The sequence below is a fragment of the Homalodisca vitripennis genome, chromosome 3 (genome assembly GCF_021130785.1).
Source record: "Homalodisca vitripennis isolate AUS2020 chromosome 3, UT_GWSS_2.1, whole genome shotgun sequence".
NCBI lineage: Eukaryota > Metazoa > Arthropoda > Insecta > Hemiptera > Cicadellidae > Homalodisca > Homalodisca vitripennis.
The window spans coordinates 97,073,410-97,091,906 of NC_060209.1; the positions used below are offsets into that span (position 1 = coordinate 97,073,410).

The 18,497-nt window shown below is 35.6% G+C and overlaps 1 protein-coding gene across 1 annotated transcript in view; it reads right to left on the reverse strand.

Annotated features, from left to right (window-relative positions):
* The window catches only part of LOC124357213, a 39,485-nt gene extending 29,939 nt beyond the window's left edge, over positions 1–9,546 (reverse strand). The window contains exon 1 of the mRNA XM_046808760.1: positions 9,426–9,546. The gene's annotated coding sequence lies outside the window, so the exon portion shown is untranslated. The remainder of the gene's footprint in view (positions 1–9,425) is intronic.
* Between the last annotated feature and the right edge of the window lie 8,951 nt (positions 9,547–18,497).

Consider the following 18,497-nt stretch of genomic DNA (forward strand, 5'->3'; position numbering starts at 1 on the left):
GTATCAAAGTTAATCATAACCTTTAAGAGAGCTCACGTGATCTGAGCTTGTGATTGGGTGCTATTTCGAGAGATGTTTTTCTTTTTTTCCCCTAAAGTGTAGGGTGGCGTCACCGAAGCCCGCACTGATGGCCAGGAGCATTTCCGATCGGTACTTTCTCGACCTCAAATCACGTCCCAGATCGACCAACTTTTGCGACGTAAGATCTGGCACTTTACCCGAAATGGGACGTGATCTGAGGTCGGGAAAGTAACGATCGGAAGTGCCCCAGGCCATCAGTGCGGGCTTCGATGATGCCACCCCGCACTTCTATTAAAAAAAGACATCATTCGAGATAGTACCTAACTGAAGCTCAGATCACGTGAGCGTTCGTTAATTTTTTATATTTATAATACGTACGTATGTATTTTTCCTACTTATATAACCTAATAAAAAAATTATACATAGGGACATGGTGGCCTCTTTCTTGCTGATATCGCTTCCTTTTTTGAGGCAGAAAAAAAGAACCTGTCATCACAGTGACATGTGTTTTTCAAAGTAAGTAAAATAAAGTCTGTTCTTTGTAGGTCCTCGGTGAGAAAACTCTTCCTAAAATAGCAGCCTCCGGATCATACCAAAGTATCGAATATAAATATGAAACTAACAAAATAATATTTTCCACTGATGTAAGACCCATTGGCCTCATTTAATGGTGGCATACTTAGAATGTCTATTTACGAATACATTTTTAACAGAATACCTTTCTTTTTCGGGGAAATTTTGCTATGGAGATCATTTACTGGACAATAAATTTATGATTTTTATAAACGTTATTATGTTAAACGTTGCACTAGAAATCAAAATAATATTGTTTCCTATTAAAAAATAACATATTTTGGGACCAATGCGCTCTTAATGGCCATACAGGTTTCCTCATTTTTTTGTTTTTTGTCTTTAAGAAATATGTGTGTATATTTGCTTATCATCTCTTTTATTATCAGTGTAGAAGAGAACGCCCAGCCATGTGCACCAGGAATTTGACAGATGGTAACAGGAGGAGCGGGCAATATCAACACACGTGACAATATCACATGACCTTGGTATGACCTTGCCTGTTATCACTGCAGTCACGGCCCTGCCTACACTACTAGCTGGCTACGAGCGGGCCACATTCCTTCCTCCAGTGATTGTAGTCTTCCAGGTGTCAACGAACCTTTGAATCAGCTGGTGGCTCCCTGCTGTATTAATCAACCACAACACCTCTCATCGCGATAGTTTAGTCCAACAGCGATTAAACAATCCTTGTAAGCGACCGGTATTGATACCCAACAATAGACGGCCCTCTGTGACCGCATATTGTTATCATAATTATGATCTCCCAGGGAGCAAAAAACCTTCATATTTTTTAGTAATTAATAATATACTTACTTAATATTTAAATATTTATGATTTGAAACATTAGAATACCATGTTAACGAATTTTCTAAATATTTATTTAATATTTCTAAAAAATTCTAAGATTTATTTTAATCCCTTAAATTTATTTTTCGTACGAGTTATTTTCATTTCCAAGTTTCAATATTGTTATCTTTGGACATTTTATTTTTCCTTCAACTACTGATTTTACAGTTATTATAAGTTTTTTGTAATTACTCAAATGTTTTCAATAACATTTTTTATGTGAAGAATGGGACATCTCTCCTACCAAAATATAGAAACGATATTTAGCAGCTCCTTATTTTATTACCTATTTTAAAATTTATTTGTTTCTCTAATCTCACAAAAGTGGTCTCTTAGCACTCTGGATCACTTTATAAACATGACGATTTGGATCTCATTTTGTAAACTTAACGGCAAAGTATATTTGTAACGGTATTGAAGCTGACAAGTAGAATATTTAATAGACAGTGCACATGCAATGAAATGAAAAGTGTAATAAAGACATTTTACATTTAATTTCATTTCACATTCACATTTTAAACAACCATATTATGGTCATGTGTAAATAGATTAATACAGTATAATCTAATTTGTAGGGTTAGTTATGGATCAAAATCTATCAAAATGTCTGAAGTTGAAGGTGGAAATACTCTGTAAACATCTCAGACTATTTACCTGGTTCAGAGTTACAGAGAGGGATGCGTTGTAATATATTATTAGTATTACGTTTTTACAGCATTAACTTATATTTCTACAATAGAACAAATCTGCATTACTCAATCTTAACTATCTTACACTAATTTTTATTTTTCACTAAGCCCATAGTCATAGATTAAAATCTTGGAGTCTACCTATCTTTAATGTGGATAAATTTCTACGTTTGAAAGGTGGTTAATTTCTTATCTGCCCTCGGATCTCGAAGTTCACCAGTAGCTTATAATCGCCTACTGTACCATTAACACAGATTCGCTACTAAGGCGTCCTCGAACATCATATTTGCATCGCCCAGCTCTAGACCGTTAGCTCGGTCCTCTTCCCGGGGATTCGGCTCGGAGCTTCTGTTTGTTCGGGCCCGCGGGTGCGTAGCGGTGCACAAAAACATCGGGAATCGGAACACCTTTCCGTGGGAACTTCAATTGAAATGCTAAGGAGAGGAATCTTTATCTCTTCCTCGCTGATTTCTTTACGACCGTATCCGTTGATGTGTTTGATATCCAGTTTTATTAACACTAAGAAAGCCCCGAACTCACGACTTGTGGAATTCTTTATGCATAAACCCTAGTAACACTCTCTTAACGAACCCGTTCTTGTAAAACCTTCCACCACGATCTCGACTTGAATGTATCCTTTGGTTTGAACTGGTGCAGGTTTTATTACAAGCTACACATTTTATAGGGCCGTGGATTTAAGTATGGGAAGGCAATATAAGGCAGAACCCTCGAGGACTAGTCCAAAACATTTTGTTACATGCTACCCATTTTATAGGACCGTGGATGTAGTTTTGGGAAGGCCAGCTAAAATAGGACCTTGGGAAACTTGCCCAAAACATTTTATTACCTCGTAGCTACCCATTTTTTAGGACCAGGGATTCAGGTGTGGGAAGGCCAGCCAAGGACAATAGTCCAAAATATTTTAAAATTTATTATAAAAACTATACAATATTTTGAAACAAGTCTTAAATCGTATCTATATTTGGAAGACACGAAAGTTTCCACTACATTTAATGTGAAAGTAGGCGTAATTTTAATACATATCACCCTACTTAATTAATAAAACAGTGATTATTATTTTTGTGGTGGTTTTATTAAATTCTGGACATATTCTAAGACAATCTGATAAACAAAATCTTGAGGTAGTTTATAATTTCACAAACTAACTTGAACCACGAAATTGCGATCTTTATAACCTCTAAAAGTTAAACAATCACTACTTCTCCACTTCTTTTTCAACGATGTATCTATATTGTAAAACTGATACTTACGGTTATGATTATTAAAACTGTTTAACGAGCTAAAGGTTTAGCCCTATGCCTTGGTCACAAATTTAGGAATTAAATTAATATCTTTAATTGTAACCTATCAGTAATACTTGATAATAAAATGGTGATTTTCGTAGACTTTACACACATTAATACTGATAAACAAGCAATTACAGGAAGTTAACACCCCAGATTCTTTTTTTTCTAGTTTAGGATTGAAACGTGAAATAATTTATTTGTCTTTAACGCAGGGGATATGTGAATATTTCAACTGAAGGGAGCATGTATGACCACTGTCTTACATGTCCCGGAGTAGATTTATGCATATGTCTTACTCTGGCCAGTTAGTCGGGGCCCCTGCGGATTGTATACCCTAATCTGTATACATATACTGACAAAGGCTCGCCGTAACCCTACTGTCTGCCTACTGTGAGTTATGAAATGGTGTACAAAAACTACTTTTTCGTTTTTTTTTTTTTTAATGCATTGAAATAATTTTGTGGTGTATCATCTCCATGAAAAAGTAAAGACGGATGAATCTAAACGTCATGATGGTCGGTGGAAGAAAATAGTCGGCGTATTAAAGGGCTCATCTATCCTAAGGCGTAGTCTTGTGGAAGGGTTGCGGAGGCACACATTTTCCCAGAACGTTTATTCTTTGAAAGAAAGCCATTCGAACTATCACAAATATAATTTAGAGAGTCGTGTAGACCAACATTCAGAAATTGATAACTGTTGACATTGCCCTACCTATATATTTTTGAGACGTCTCTTACTTTCAAGTCAAAATGCGATCCCATAAGAGTTACATACACTCTTATGAAACCAGAGAGGTAGGGATAGCTACCGAACTGGAAGATACAGAACGGTAGCTTTTGAACGTTTGCCTTCTCAGGCAGGAGTTTAGTTCGTCATCATATTGCGAAATTCCATAAAAAAAGCTGCAATGCCCAATCGATTTAAAACTCGTCTGAAAATAGCGTTTGGGAGACCGCATGATTAGCCGACTGACACAGAGGGATGAGTGGGAAAGAATTCGGAATGAATGATAACTGAAGTGAATGAAAAAGCGTATGTATGATAAAACTCTAACGTAGCGATCAAATGCAAACTTTTAGCATTTTTCTTCATTTTGATGGTTGTGATGACATACATAAGTGCCACATATATGTTTTTTTTCGCAATAAAGCCTTCGATTATTATTAAGATACAGTTTTAATAAATCAATATACGCACATAATACATGTTAGTATTACTAATTTATAACTATATACAATTTGGACTCAATTTCTTTATTGTGTATGAAGATAAAATTTACTAATTAAATTAAAATAAAACAAAGCTTGTTAAGGCAGATTGGAAACAGATAAGTTAATAATTTGTGGCGAGAGTGTGGCCAAAAAAACATAATTACAGCAAGAATAGTTGTGTTTTTCTACACAGAACATAGTTTCTGTAAACTACGTTCGTTTTAATAATGGAAAATTGCGATTTTTCTCACTGCATTGTACGTTCCATATATTAGGACATTGAATACCGACCGTTTAATATTCGTATTATGATTAGCTTTGACTGCTTCCAGCTGAAAATTCGAGATCCTTTCAGAGTAGATTGGCTGATTTCACCCGGCTGTGGCTAGCCAGTAGCTGGCGGAGGAAAGTTGCCTCTATTATGATTATGAAGGAGCGCATTGACAGCTGATGATTACCATGCTATTAGAGGCGCCTTGTCTATGTGGCAAAACCTCGCATCCTGTCAGGAACTGTTATAGCTCGGGTAAAAACGTCAATTTAGATGTAAGTCGCGAGTAATCTTCCTGTCGATTCTTGTAAGACGCAGGTTTGCTGCTTTGTTATCAGACGGGGTGATCAGAAATCAAGATCGAATCAACTTAATAAAGAACCAATCAAATATAAGAAAGCGAAGAATAGAGTTAAGGTATTAGTGATTGACTGATAGAGAAGGATAAGGTCTCAGAAAGAAGGTTTATTTAGTGGAGACTGTTTCCGTTCATTCAGTGTCTGAATAGAATTGACACTCTGTTCAATTAGAGCTTTTTATATGCTTTAAACCTATTTAGCAACTAAACGGTTGTGTTTGTGAACAAATATATATTGTTGAATCTGATTTTGAAGAGAAAATACACCATGTGTACTTAGACCTAATGCCAATATTAATACAATGTAGTAGGCTACTACGCCCCTATACGGACCGAGTTCACAGAAACAGACGTGTACACCACTTGTTTGTACTGCAGACAGACACTTGTTGAGACTGACTCCCTTCCCTCAATCTCACCCCCTCACCTCACCCCTCGTCACACCCTCAGGTCACGACCGACATTACCGTGAAGGTCGTCAGCCGCATTCCTCCCTACATTGTGCCCGCCCCCCTGGCTCCACGCGACAGCTGCCCCACTGGAATTTTACATTCACAAGCCGCCTTTCCCTTATCTGACCTCCGCCCTGTACCAAGATTCTCTTGTTGCATCCCATTCATTAATCAATACAATGATGTAATGGATTCTGTAGTTTTCAAAATAATCAGGAATTGTTTATCTAAGTTTTATATTCGGATAGTGTTTTAGATTTTGGAGAATTATCACCAAATTGGTAAATATCAAAATAAAAAAAATATTAAAAAAAAAAAAAACAGAATACTAGCTGTGGGACAAAAATCCAAAGTTAGTACTATTCGTTGATTTATTTTTTCATCTTAGTTAACGTTTCCTTCCAGACAAATATCTTGGCAGCCGACATGTATTGAGAAATGAAAACATAAAGCTGTCATATAGTCATCATTTCAGTTTGACATATTATTGCTTATGTTTTTAGGTTAAATTATCAAAAATTATACAACAGTTTCAAAGCTAGTTGTTGTATGGAATTTCAGCGATTCGCGCTTACATGGGTGAGAGTCCAATTTTGCTCGCTTTAACGTATTTTGGGCAGTCCAAGTAAATAAACAGGAGGTTGAACTCCGCTAAGCCGCACAGACAGAAATAGACAGTGAGTAATGTGAAACAATAAATGGCGCAAGTCATAACAAACCAAGATGGCGGCTGCCAACAAAAGGAACGATCTGATCGTATTGTCGGTCCAGAAATAGTTCGTTTCACATTAGTAGTTGAAGTGCGATGATAGCGCAGAGGGTAGCGTCAGTTCAGACCAGCTCTGGCAGAATGTGCCAGAATTTGGCTCATCCAAAACGTGATGACCTAACATAAGTCTGTTGGAGTTAAAATCTAATAAGATTCTTGCCTGATATTTTGTTAATGGGCAAGAGAAGAACATCAAAGGAAAGAAGGAGAGTTTTTGTTAGTTGTTTTCATATAGATTAGTCCGATAAAAAATGTAAACATTGTTTTTACCTCCAGAAGTGGTTGAATTGAATAAATATGGTTACAGTATCTGTTCGTCCGCCACAGTTCTTTCCGTGTCATACTACTCTAGATTACCCGAGTTTCGGGGTTTGGTACCGAAACTACTGACCATTTCGTATCACGTTACAATTCATAAGAACTTCTGTGTTCGTCCACTTCGTCAAAGGTTAAACATTAAAATACTAAAACATTAAAATAAAAAGGCAAAAATGTAAATGATAAATTAGACACACACCCACATACGGAAAAACGCAAACGGCTAGCGGACAGCACATTCGGATACTCGTGAATCCCACAGGAGCGAAGAATTTCGAACCCCGAAACCTGCGTAATTTATTATTACACGAACAGAAGTGTAACGGAAAAACAGATATTTTAAACTTATTTATGAAAAAATATGTAAACTTTACATTACATTTTAAATTGTTTACGCCCCCAGGGATGTTACAACCTAATTTTCACTGTATTTGTTTTGGAAAGAGTTTGGAGAGACTATCTTTGACGGTCATTATTTTAAAAATTAAGCTTCCCAACTACAAAACAAATATTTACATGACAAAGATTTTATAAATTAACTTGTATTTGGCAAACTGCAAAACTATACGAACATTTACGATATATTATTTTATATGCAAAATACGAAATACAATTAAAAATTTTGACACAGGCAATTTTAAATCAGGCAAATTTCTATAAACGATATAACGGTAACATTATTAAAAAGTAATGCATAATGAAAAATTTGCATCCTAACGTTGTCTTAAACTTTCAATTAAACTTAATAAATTACGTTTTTTTTTTTGGAAAGCGTGGTTAATATTTGATCTTAAAACTTGAATTCCTTCTATTATGTGGGCTATATAAGTGGAATTTCCTCTTAAACTTAATTGCACCATATTCGAAATCTGCATCAATAAAACCGTAGCAATAAAGTGTTGATCCGCTTGGGCTATAGATCAAGAGTTTGGTTTCATATCCTTCGGTTTTGAGAAAATTTAAGCCAATGTGTTTATTGGACAAGGATGTTTTATTTTTCTAGTCTGCCTTCGGCTTACAAACACTGTTTACATACTTTTTACTTTATTCACACTGAGTTATCATTTCCATATATTAAAGAGTTCCAATCTTTCGATTGAAATCGGCTGAATCTCATAAGCTTTATAGTAATAAGTCCACATACGAGTACGTTGTTTTATCAACAGTGTCTTGACAGTAAGATAAGGTAGTAGTACGTATTTGATGTTTGTGGGTACCTTTAGTCCACTGCCACCTTACATACCATCCGAAACTTCAGTAAGCCAGTCTGAGTGAGTCGGTAAGATTATTACTGATGCAGGTGACACAGGCTCAAGTTTCAGTTTCGACGCGACAAAAGGACGCGCTAGGAGCTGAATTATTAACTATTTATTATTCTATCTACGTGATTTGAACGTGTCCAGAAAAGATATAGCGTACGCGCGTTGGGAGCACACTTCGCACCGCTTTGTTAGCTACAAATTTACATGAATCAACAGAAAATTGCAACGATTATAGAAAACACCAGTCTTACAAGTTATCGATGGGTGGCGGGGTAAGGGGGATAAGGGTAGTTTTTAAGAAGATATTTGGCATCATCCAATATGCCTATCTAAAGTCGAGAAGAAAGGAAGTTATTTTTCATTATTTCAGTTTGAAGCAAACGATATCTCTGCACGAAATACTTTAGTCTTTAATTTGTATATTCTTGGTCACCAACAAAGAAATATGTTCTTCTAGTCGCATTTATTGGAAAACACCGCTACATATTGTAAAAGTTGCATTAATCTTATCAGAGGCCATTCCACCCTAAATATGCTAGACAAGAATTGATTGTGATTTGATGTATAGAAAGAATTTAATTGTTGGTAACAACAACAAACTTCTAACAAAGTACAAATTCTTTATAATGGAAAAAGTACAAAACTATTTAAAAGGGAACCTTTGTATGGTCTAGGGCGTTAAAGTCTCCGAAATGCAGATAGGCTCATTTTAATTTATTGAATATTGACAGATAGTTAGGCTACAGAAAGATGAAATAGAATTTCAAGTGACAACAATGCCATATCATGAACCTAATAAATTTCCACATGGTGAAATAAATACGGTTAAACACTAAAAAGCTCGTTGCCATTCGCCAAATAATGTCTAAGGGTTGTATAAATATATAATTATTAAAAGCATTGTATTTATATTTTAAACTTTATTTAAACTACCTCTATTTGTACGTTCATGTCATTTCTAAAAAAAGGAATGAAAAAAGTGAATAGTCCAAAAATGTGTTTTTTGTATTTATAAACATATATATAAAACTATAGATTATCAAGCGATATTCATTATTGATTCATAATAGATAGTTACGCTTTAGTTTTAAATCTATTTATAAAAAGCCAAATTTCATTGTACAGTTCAGATAATGTAAAACAATTATTGCAATCGCTCTAAAACTTACAAACATTTAAAACTTTATGTTCAAAAATAAAATTAGTTAATAACTAATTAGTTACGAAATAATTTTTTTTTTCAGTATACTAATTATTTTTGTAAATATTGCATTAAAAATATTTTATGAATTTAATAAATAATCCATTGCTTGACTATGATTAAACAATTATGTAGAGTGTCACTCACCAGAAAGACAACCACACTACCAATGAGCACTGTCACTATCAGCAACTACTTCTATCGGCGACGGCGACGGCAACCGACTGACTGATGCGTGATGCGGTAAATAATTCTGCAACGCTAGTTCTGTCAGTGCCCACTCTTCAGGCGGGGCGCTCTGAAACTGCCCACCTTGCAGGTGTGCCACCACAACACCTCTGTAATGTCGTACTCGGAGGAAAATTATTGTACCATAGGTAAACAGCCACTGTGCCCCAGAATATGCTACACATTACATTATAATCTATAGTACGTCATAATTTTTTACTCAACAGTATTCTAACACTTTTTGGCAAATTAAAAACAAATACATTATTATGCTTAATTGAATATTGAATGTAGATTAATGTATCACCTCTCAAATCATGTTTTCGAATCTTTGGTTTTATTTTAGTTAGCCCACATCAAACTTAAAAAGTCTCATATACTAAACCACACACTGTAATGCTTTAATGCGGTTTTATATTCTGAGGAAGTATAGTTTACCTTTCTTTACTAAAATGAGGGCAGATCACGTCACGATCTTATTTACTACGACTTGCCGCCTCTGGACATCAGTGCGGATAGGTCTACTTCGTACTTATCCGTGTAGTTGTCAATTCGGCAATAACCCTTTCGATTCTGGAGACTGCTGGCTTGTTAAGAGACAACCTACATAATTGTGGTTACTAGATGTGTATGTAATAAAGCACAGAGTGTTTTAGGATTACGGGTCTTAAAAATGATAGTGTAAAGGGAACTTGTATTTAAATGTCGAAATGACCATCCGTCAGCGATGTTAATGTACTTTGGAGGATATTTTACAGGAAGCAACTGATGTCCACTGTTGTCTATTGCATTGTGCGCTGCCAAATCCTGATGTCTTGCGAGAGCATATCATTTCATATGTAGATGAATTTGGATCACTTTAAAGGAACTGTACGTAGGAACTCGTTCGTACACACAGTTTCTTTCAAGTAATCAATAGCTTCGTACTCACAATGTTTGTTCTCGTTTGAGAATCAAACTTTGGTTGATTTTTAGGTAGCGCTCCCATTCACCGATCACTGGCACTCCGGTAGAACTCCGGTAAAAGTGTCCAAAAAACCTTAAGGCCAAAGCATCCAAACACTCGAGAAAATGAGGCCTACTAAAAACAACCCGGACGTAATATTATGTAGCACCTAAGGAAAGTGTCGCTCAAGAATCGTCATTTAGCGCGATCCACATCACAAAACACAAGTTCTAGCTTTAGAAACAACACGGCTTACATACAGGGCTCAGAAAAGATGAACTTGCAATACGAAAATACTAAAATCACGTCCTTTCTTAAATTCTACTGACCCTAATCACAAGGAATTATTTCCACACAGTTTTCTCTGGTTCAGACTGGGGCGCAACTACATGACATTTTGTAATATACACAGGCGTACACAATGGAGCCGTGCCCTTCACAAATCTCGAAAAGTTCCTTAATTTTTAGACCGGCTTGAATACAGTTATGATCTTGTCTCCTTAAAACTCCCTATTTTATCGGTCGATTTTTGGAGCAAGGTTATTTAATATGTAAATATGAAAAGGGATGCAAATATTACAAAACTATTTACATCAAAGAATTTAAATAAATTTATTCATCGGTACTGATAGAACAAATGCCTGTTCATCGTTTTCTACATAGGTTCTACCTTACAAAATTCAGTATTTAATTGGTAGAATTTAATCCTTTAGGTTAATGCAAATACTTGGAATTTAAGTACAGCGACAGAGACAATCACGGTTTTTTACACCAACGGAAAGTATTGAGACTAAAATGCAAACATAATTTTCAATATGACCTTATAAAGATATCGAAAACATCATATTTTCTTGATTCTGCTAGAAGTTGGTGTCACTGAGTTGACATCTTGTCAAGTAATTCCTCAGTGCACGACAATTTAAACACCGTTTCTCTCTCCTTTCTGCCAACGACCTCCGTTAAACTATATCCAGCACAAATTTCCGTTTGTTTGCATAATTGTAATCTTAGAACCAGATTATGTCTAACTTCTAAAACTCATTCCTGTACCGTAAACAGTTATTGATTGAATGCAGGGCTATCAGGGTTTTACAGAAGAAGATACAATTATAAATAAATCAAAACCAGCTTTTAATAATGTCAATATAATATAATCAAATATAATGAGTATAAAATCTATTTTGTAACATATAATAATTACATTTTTGAAGTGTTTCGACCTCTGTTGAATAAAGATAAGCTAATCACAATGAAGCCGCTATTCGTTTAGCAAAATTGCGACGCACTATGGTCAGGAAAAATGCCCAGATTATGTTATTGAAACCAACAACATACACCTAAGAACTAAGATTAAAGTTCTTTCAGAAAATCTGTCACATGTTCCACCTCCTTTTAACATTAAGATGAACACTTAATAACTTATTCAGTAAATCCAGTCGACCACCATCATTGCTTCAACTCTTAACGTGTATATTTAAAAAGGTATTTTACTTCACCATAAACATAGTATTATTATTAGGGCTAGTTTTAAACTCAACATAAAACGTAGTGGTTCAATAATGTTGGCTATTCCCACAGGCAATCTTGTGAGATCGTCAGACGAGGTGGTCTATTACTCGTATAATCCTCGCACGTGATCTCGCGGACCACACAGGTAACAGTAAAAAACTTACTATCACCCTTTCAATTATAAATGGAAAACTTTGATTACAAAAGAAATATTTAAAGAATATGTATTAATATCACACACTCTCTCTATCACACACCCTACTACACCGTCATAATCTTAAACCAAACTACCCCATCCACGATGAGACCGTGCTCGTGAATGCCTACAATGAAGAACTGGCCATTCGACACAACACTCGTGTCATAAATTTTAATGAGATCAGCCGGTGGTATTCACGAGGCACGGTCAGCATCTTTCAATGCGGGGAAAGCGACTACTGGCTAGGATGATCGTGGATAGCCTCGTACTACTGGGATCTGTCTCTACAAGACTTGAGATACCTTCACCACTGCTACTCCTAGTGACTGCCCCAGCAATCGCCGCCGTCTTACCCACTATCGTGCCGACGCCTGCGGCTACCCACAGGGAATTGGTTGTTTCGACCTCCTCGACGGTCTTCTGGTCACCAGCGTGACACGTAATCAGAAGCGGTCAGAGAATATTGTACACCTGACAGAAATACAAGAAAAGGACAGTCACTTATTTCCAAAAAACTGTTGAAAATTGACCTGTGCAACGCCGACTTTTGGATAACTTCGTTTTAAACCTAAAACAACAATAAAAATAAATATTTTTAAAATCATTGAAGCGTTCAAAATGTAAAACTGTAACTGAATCAATAAAATGTGTTAACAAGAAACCCCAAATGAAAACCAACAAGGATTATGACCTGGTGATAATTTATGAAGAGATTGAACCTGACGCATTTATAGTCTCGGAGCACGGTTTCAAATTTGAAACAATTCACTTACTCAAAATTTCAAAATTTAATTTGTCGAAACAACTGTAAAACTTTAAGGGCGATTTTCTTAAAAATTCTTTAACATTTGAAGCTTTTAAAATTAACAACACATTAGACATGAATTTTGAGGGTGAAGGTATTTAAATCACGTCAAACTCGCTCGAAGACAAATAACCGTCATGGGGTGTACAGATCTCCCAATGGCTGTGGTGACTCGTTCCTCGGAAGCTGGAACACATTCTGAACAGTCTTTTTCTAAATTCAATGACATTTTTATTTGTCAGGGATTTCAATATAAATGTTTTGGATCCCACAGGTGGGGTAGTGGCTCATCTGGAACATATTTCTCTGAAATTAATTGAAAACTAATCAATATAAATCTAATGTCATAAATGTCTCCCTTTGTCAGCAGGATGGTGCCATGCGGCCGGTTGTGTTTGTGGATAATGACTTTTTAGAATAGACTAATTCCGCAACATTTCTGAGAATGATCCTGGATGGAGGGTTACCTAGAGCGAGCATGTTGATAAGGTTTGTGCTAGAGTCATCTAAGGAATTTATGCCCTGCGGAATCCAGCAATCTTATGTTCACAATGAGTTTTTAAAATGGGTTATTATGACTTAAGCCATTAACATTTTAAGTATGGAGTGAAACTTTGGGGAAGTTGTTCTAAAAAAGAAATGGAGCGAGTTTTTCAGACTTCAAAAAAGGCTATTTGAATAATTGGCAAAACAAATTATAGAAAGTCGTATAAGGAAGCAGATTTCAGGGAGTTGGGATTGCTGACTACCTTGTCTGTATGTAATAGAGGTGATCGTGTACTGCAGATTTAGATGCGCTTTGATGCGTGGCGGTGACGTTCAACAATATGAAACCAGAGGCAGGAACAGCTTTAAAACTCACCAACATAGATTGACGTTATCTCAAGACCTACCGCAACAAGTTGGTGTCAAACTAATCAATAAACTCCTTGAAAGTATACACAATTCTGATAACCAAAATCATAATAATAATGGCAAATGTCCGAAATCCTGTATCCAACCAAAATCAATTTAGAACTTGTCTCAAGTACCTTTTGGTGTCCAATGTGTTTTACTCTGTTGATTAATTCATGATGAGCACTAGGATATTTGAAAGGTGCTGAATTTGAAATAAGTCATACTGTATTTTGAATGCATGTGTAAGTCGGAATGCGTGTGAATGTTTCAACGAGGGGACTACCTATTGAATTTAGAAATCTGTTGACGATTGCGATACAATTTATATTGGGAATATAATGCAATAAAGGATTGTTATTATTATAGTAACTCTATGTTTTTAGTTTTAAGAAATTATATATCCCCACTTAACTTAAATTACATTATCTGATGAAGACTGTATTAATGGATGCATTTTAAGGATCAACAGTTAGGCAATTTGGTTAGATAATTTAGCCAACCTTCATGGGTTTGTTTTTGTAAACTAACAAAACCTTGAATTCTAAAAGAATACTTCGCTTAAGCTTTTTTTAAATCTATTCTTATTTAATTTACATGCTAAATAAGTCATATTAATCTTGAAGCTTAGAATTGGTTTCCAGGAAGTTAAGAGTTGTCGAGAGTTAAGTTGTTTCCTACACTGCTTGTCTTAACTCTGGACAACAAGAGCAATGTTTGAAAAATATTTCAAAGGTCCTAGAATTCTTGAAAATCAGAAATTATCACTACGATAACTTAGAACCATCAATCGTTAAGATTGACAGTTTATTGACGCAATCCTCAAATTCATTAATACACCCAATAATATTATTGATGACTGTCCAATCGGTAGACCTTTAGTAAACTGCTATACGTAAATGAATATTATGAACAGTTAGTCTGAAATAAACTAAGCATGCATTATTCTATTTATAGCTTATTTATATAATTATATTTAGGTAATACTCAGTCATCAAACCAAAAATTACAAAGTACATTATTATTACATCCTTGCTCTCAAAAGCTAAGCAATGAACTGAGTAAGTATTTATTGATGCCTGCTATCTGTAGGCGGCCGCTTCAATGCACTGCAGCACAAAGTTTTAAAAAACAGAAATGAAGGCGTTAAGCAGCTGCAATGTAATAGCTTCAACCAGAACAAAGAAATAAAGTCCGATCTGGTTGTTTGGTACTCAGGCTACCAGCTCCTGACTGTAGTTGGGATTGCAGAATTAAGGGCAATGTTTCATTTTAAGGATTTAATTAATCCAAATTCTTTTATTTTAAAATTGATGTATAAAATCTGTTGATAAGGCAAAGTAGCAGCTTTTAGGTTAGATTGATGTTGAGACAGACACATTTATTACTCAGAATTCATTGACAGCTTCTGAAACATTGAATCTGAATGAATGCTGTAATGGAGTTAGTTGCATCTATGTAGATTCACACTTGAGTTCTGGAGGACAATGTAGTGGTTGGTGATAGATTATAGATTGATCTATGTAGGGGTGGATTTACGAATTTGTCACCCATGGGCCCTAAACATTTCGCTGCCCCCATTCAGAAATGAATTTGTTTTACTCAATTTAAAACCGCAGCATATAAACATAATAAATTTATGTTGGTTTTTCAAAGTGAATCCTAACCCAAGTCTAGGTTAGGAGTCAAGGTTAGGTTAGGTTAGGTTATTAGGCAACATCAGGAAATTAAGAAATAAAAAAACTGTTCAATAGTAAAGTTGTTTATTGAGTAGAATTATTAAAACGTGCAAACTCAAGTTTTCAGATTTTTTACGCCTAGCTTTTATATTGGCGAATGTATCAATGACATCATCAAAGTCAAGCTTATACGTCAAGTCTTGTTCAATGGCTAAAAACAGCTAAGTTAACTAACGTTTTCTCGCTGACTGTTGATCTTAAATAATTATTTATTCATGAAAGAATAGAAAATGAAAGTTCTCTACTGCACAGTTTCTGGCTGGTGTACACAAAAACATCAGAGCTACACTTACATGTGGATATAAGTGCTGGAGATCTTTTGACAATATATATCTGGTCAACTGTGACAGCGACATTTCTTCTAAACTGGATGTGTTTTTTTTTTGCACAACACACCTTTCAAATGAAGACATACAACAACAAAATAAGGAGCTTCAATGTCTGTTGAGTATAATTTATAAAAAGACGTTGCAGCGGATGTCATTTCAGTGGCAGAGATTTGACAAGAATGAGACTCTGTTTAGAAATTCATTGTAAATAGCAATTGTCTTGTTTAACTCAGACAAAAGTTTGTCAATTATAAGTTTATAGCTTTCTTTGAGTTTGTCATCCACGTTTTTCTGTGGTCTCTTTTTCTTCTTCAGAATAAGAAGAATCACTTTAGTCAGAAAATTTCTTTCTTCTCCTCAATCTCGTCGACTAATCTACGACACATTCTGCATGAAGTTCACTATCATCTTGTACTGAACCCAGTTTCTTCTCCCCTTCAAACTTAAAGAAATGAAAGAGTTCTCGTAATTCACTGACAAAAGTGATAAGAGAGCTGTACAGAGTTACAACTGTGTTCATAATAATTTTTGGGGATGAACTTTTCACTTACAGCGTTAAACTCATGTAAAGCATTTTCTCATAAGGTAGCCATAAATGTAGTTTCTTTTGTCAAGAGCTGGTTCAAAAGTCCTTTGGCTTTACTTATAGTAATCGCACTCGCATCCCCTTCTTTGCTGTCAAGGATCTTTTTTATGCCTTTGTAATAAGTTAAAAATCTCGGGTTAGGCTTTTGCAGGGTTCTTCTCTTGCCGTCCATCTAGTAATACTCAGTGACTTAAGAGACAGGTTCTTATCCTGTGGTTTAAAGTACATTCCAACTGTGGGTAGAAGAAAAAAGGTTTAAATCAAATCAAATAAAAAATTCTTTATTAACATATACATTGAGTACAGTTTTGGCGTGAAAAAAATCATACACTTAATTAATTAAACATTATACAATCAAAAGGTTACAAAAAGATAAATGAGATAAAAAAGGTTACAGAGTCAATGAGATAAAGTAGTTAAGTTAAATAGGATATTTGATGTCGTCAGAAAGGTCAAGCATTGAAAAATTCCTCTAGAGTATAAAATGATTTCTGTAGCAGTCAGGTCTTGAGTGATCTCTTGAAGTTCTTGTCTTCTCTATTTCTCTTCAGTTCTTCCGGGAGTTGGTTGAAAAATTTGCTTCCCATGTAGGTAGGTTTCTTTTCAAACAGGGTCAGGTGATGTGTAGGTAGGGCATAGTCATAGGCGTTTCTAGTGTTATAGTTGTGATTGTTACCTAGGTGTTCAGGTTTCTGAGTTATTGTGTAGCAGATGGCCTCGCAGATGTAGAGTGAGACCACTGTCAAGATTTTAAGTTCTCCAAAAGCTTGACGGCATGACTCGAGAGAAGTCAGTCCTGCTAGTATTCGGATAGCTTTTTTTTGTAGAAATAGAACACAGTCCCTGTTTCTTGCTGAGGAGTTGCCCCATGCTAGTAATCCATACCTCAGATGGGACTCAACTAGAGAGGAGTAAGCTGTTCTTGTAGTTTCATGGTTACAAGAACTTTTTACTCTTTTAAGAGCATAAATACTAGAGTTAAGCTTACTACAGAGATTGTCAATATGTGGATTCCAAGATAGCTTGTCATCTATTGTAATACCAAGATACTTTGCTTCATTATCTTGAGTTATTTCTGGTAGACCATAGTCATTTGTTCTTCGGCCTTTCCATATAAGTTGCTGAGTTTTGCTCTCATTAAGGACAAGATTATTGTGTTGGCAATATTGTTTTGTCATATTTAGAGCTACAAAAGAGTCCAGTTCGAGGGATATTGAGTCTTTTTTGCAATAAGAAGGGCTGTGTCATCTGCATAAAGCATTGCTTGGGCCCAGTCAAGAAGATAGCTTGGAAGATCATTTGTCATTAGAATAAAAAGCACTGGTCCCAATATCGATCCCTGAGGGACACCTCTAGTGATTGGGAGTAGGGTCGAATTTGCTTTATGGGATGTGTTGTTGTTGGTCGTATAAGTCACTTCAACTAGTTGTTGTCGATCCTTCAGGTAGCTAGCAAGCCAGTTTTGTGATGCTCCCCTAAAGCCCATGTTCTCTACTTTTTGGAGAAGTAGAGAGTGGTTTAGGCAATCAAAGGCCTTACTGAAATCCAACAGCATGGCAGTCACAGTCGCACCTTCTTCAAAGCGATTGTAATAAATAAAAAAAAAACTGCCTAGATAAGAGACAGCACTCAGCTGCACTAGATCCAACCAAGTTCAAAGAATGTGCTGAACAAGGTACATAAAACATCAAAGGGTTGATTTTTTTCAGTCTCGCTTGTAGGCCTGAATAATTTCCCGACATATTTGAGACGTTGTCAAGTGACTGACCACGGCAGTTCTGAATATCTAGACCGCACATATTTAAAAAGTCAAGTACTGACTATACTAACTATGCACCTGTATGGCCTTTTCAGAAAACTGAAAAATCGTTCTTCTGGAAGTCTATTTTCATTTACGTACCTTAAACAGAATGATAACTGGTTGCTACGGGAGTGACAACAACTGGAATCAACAATAACTGAAAAATATTTTGACCAACAACAA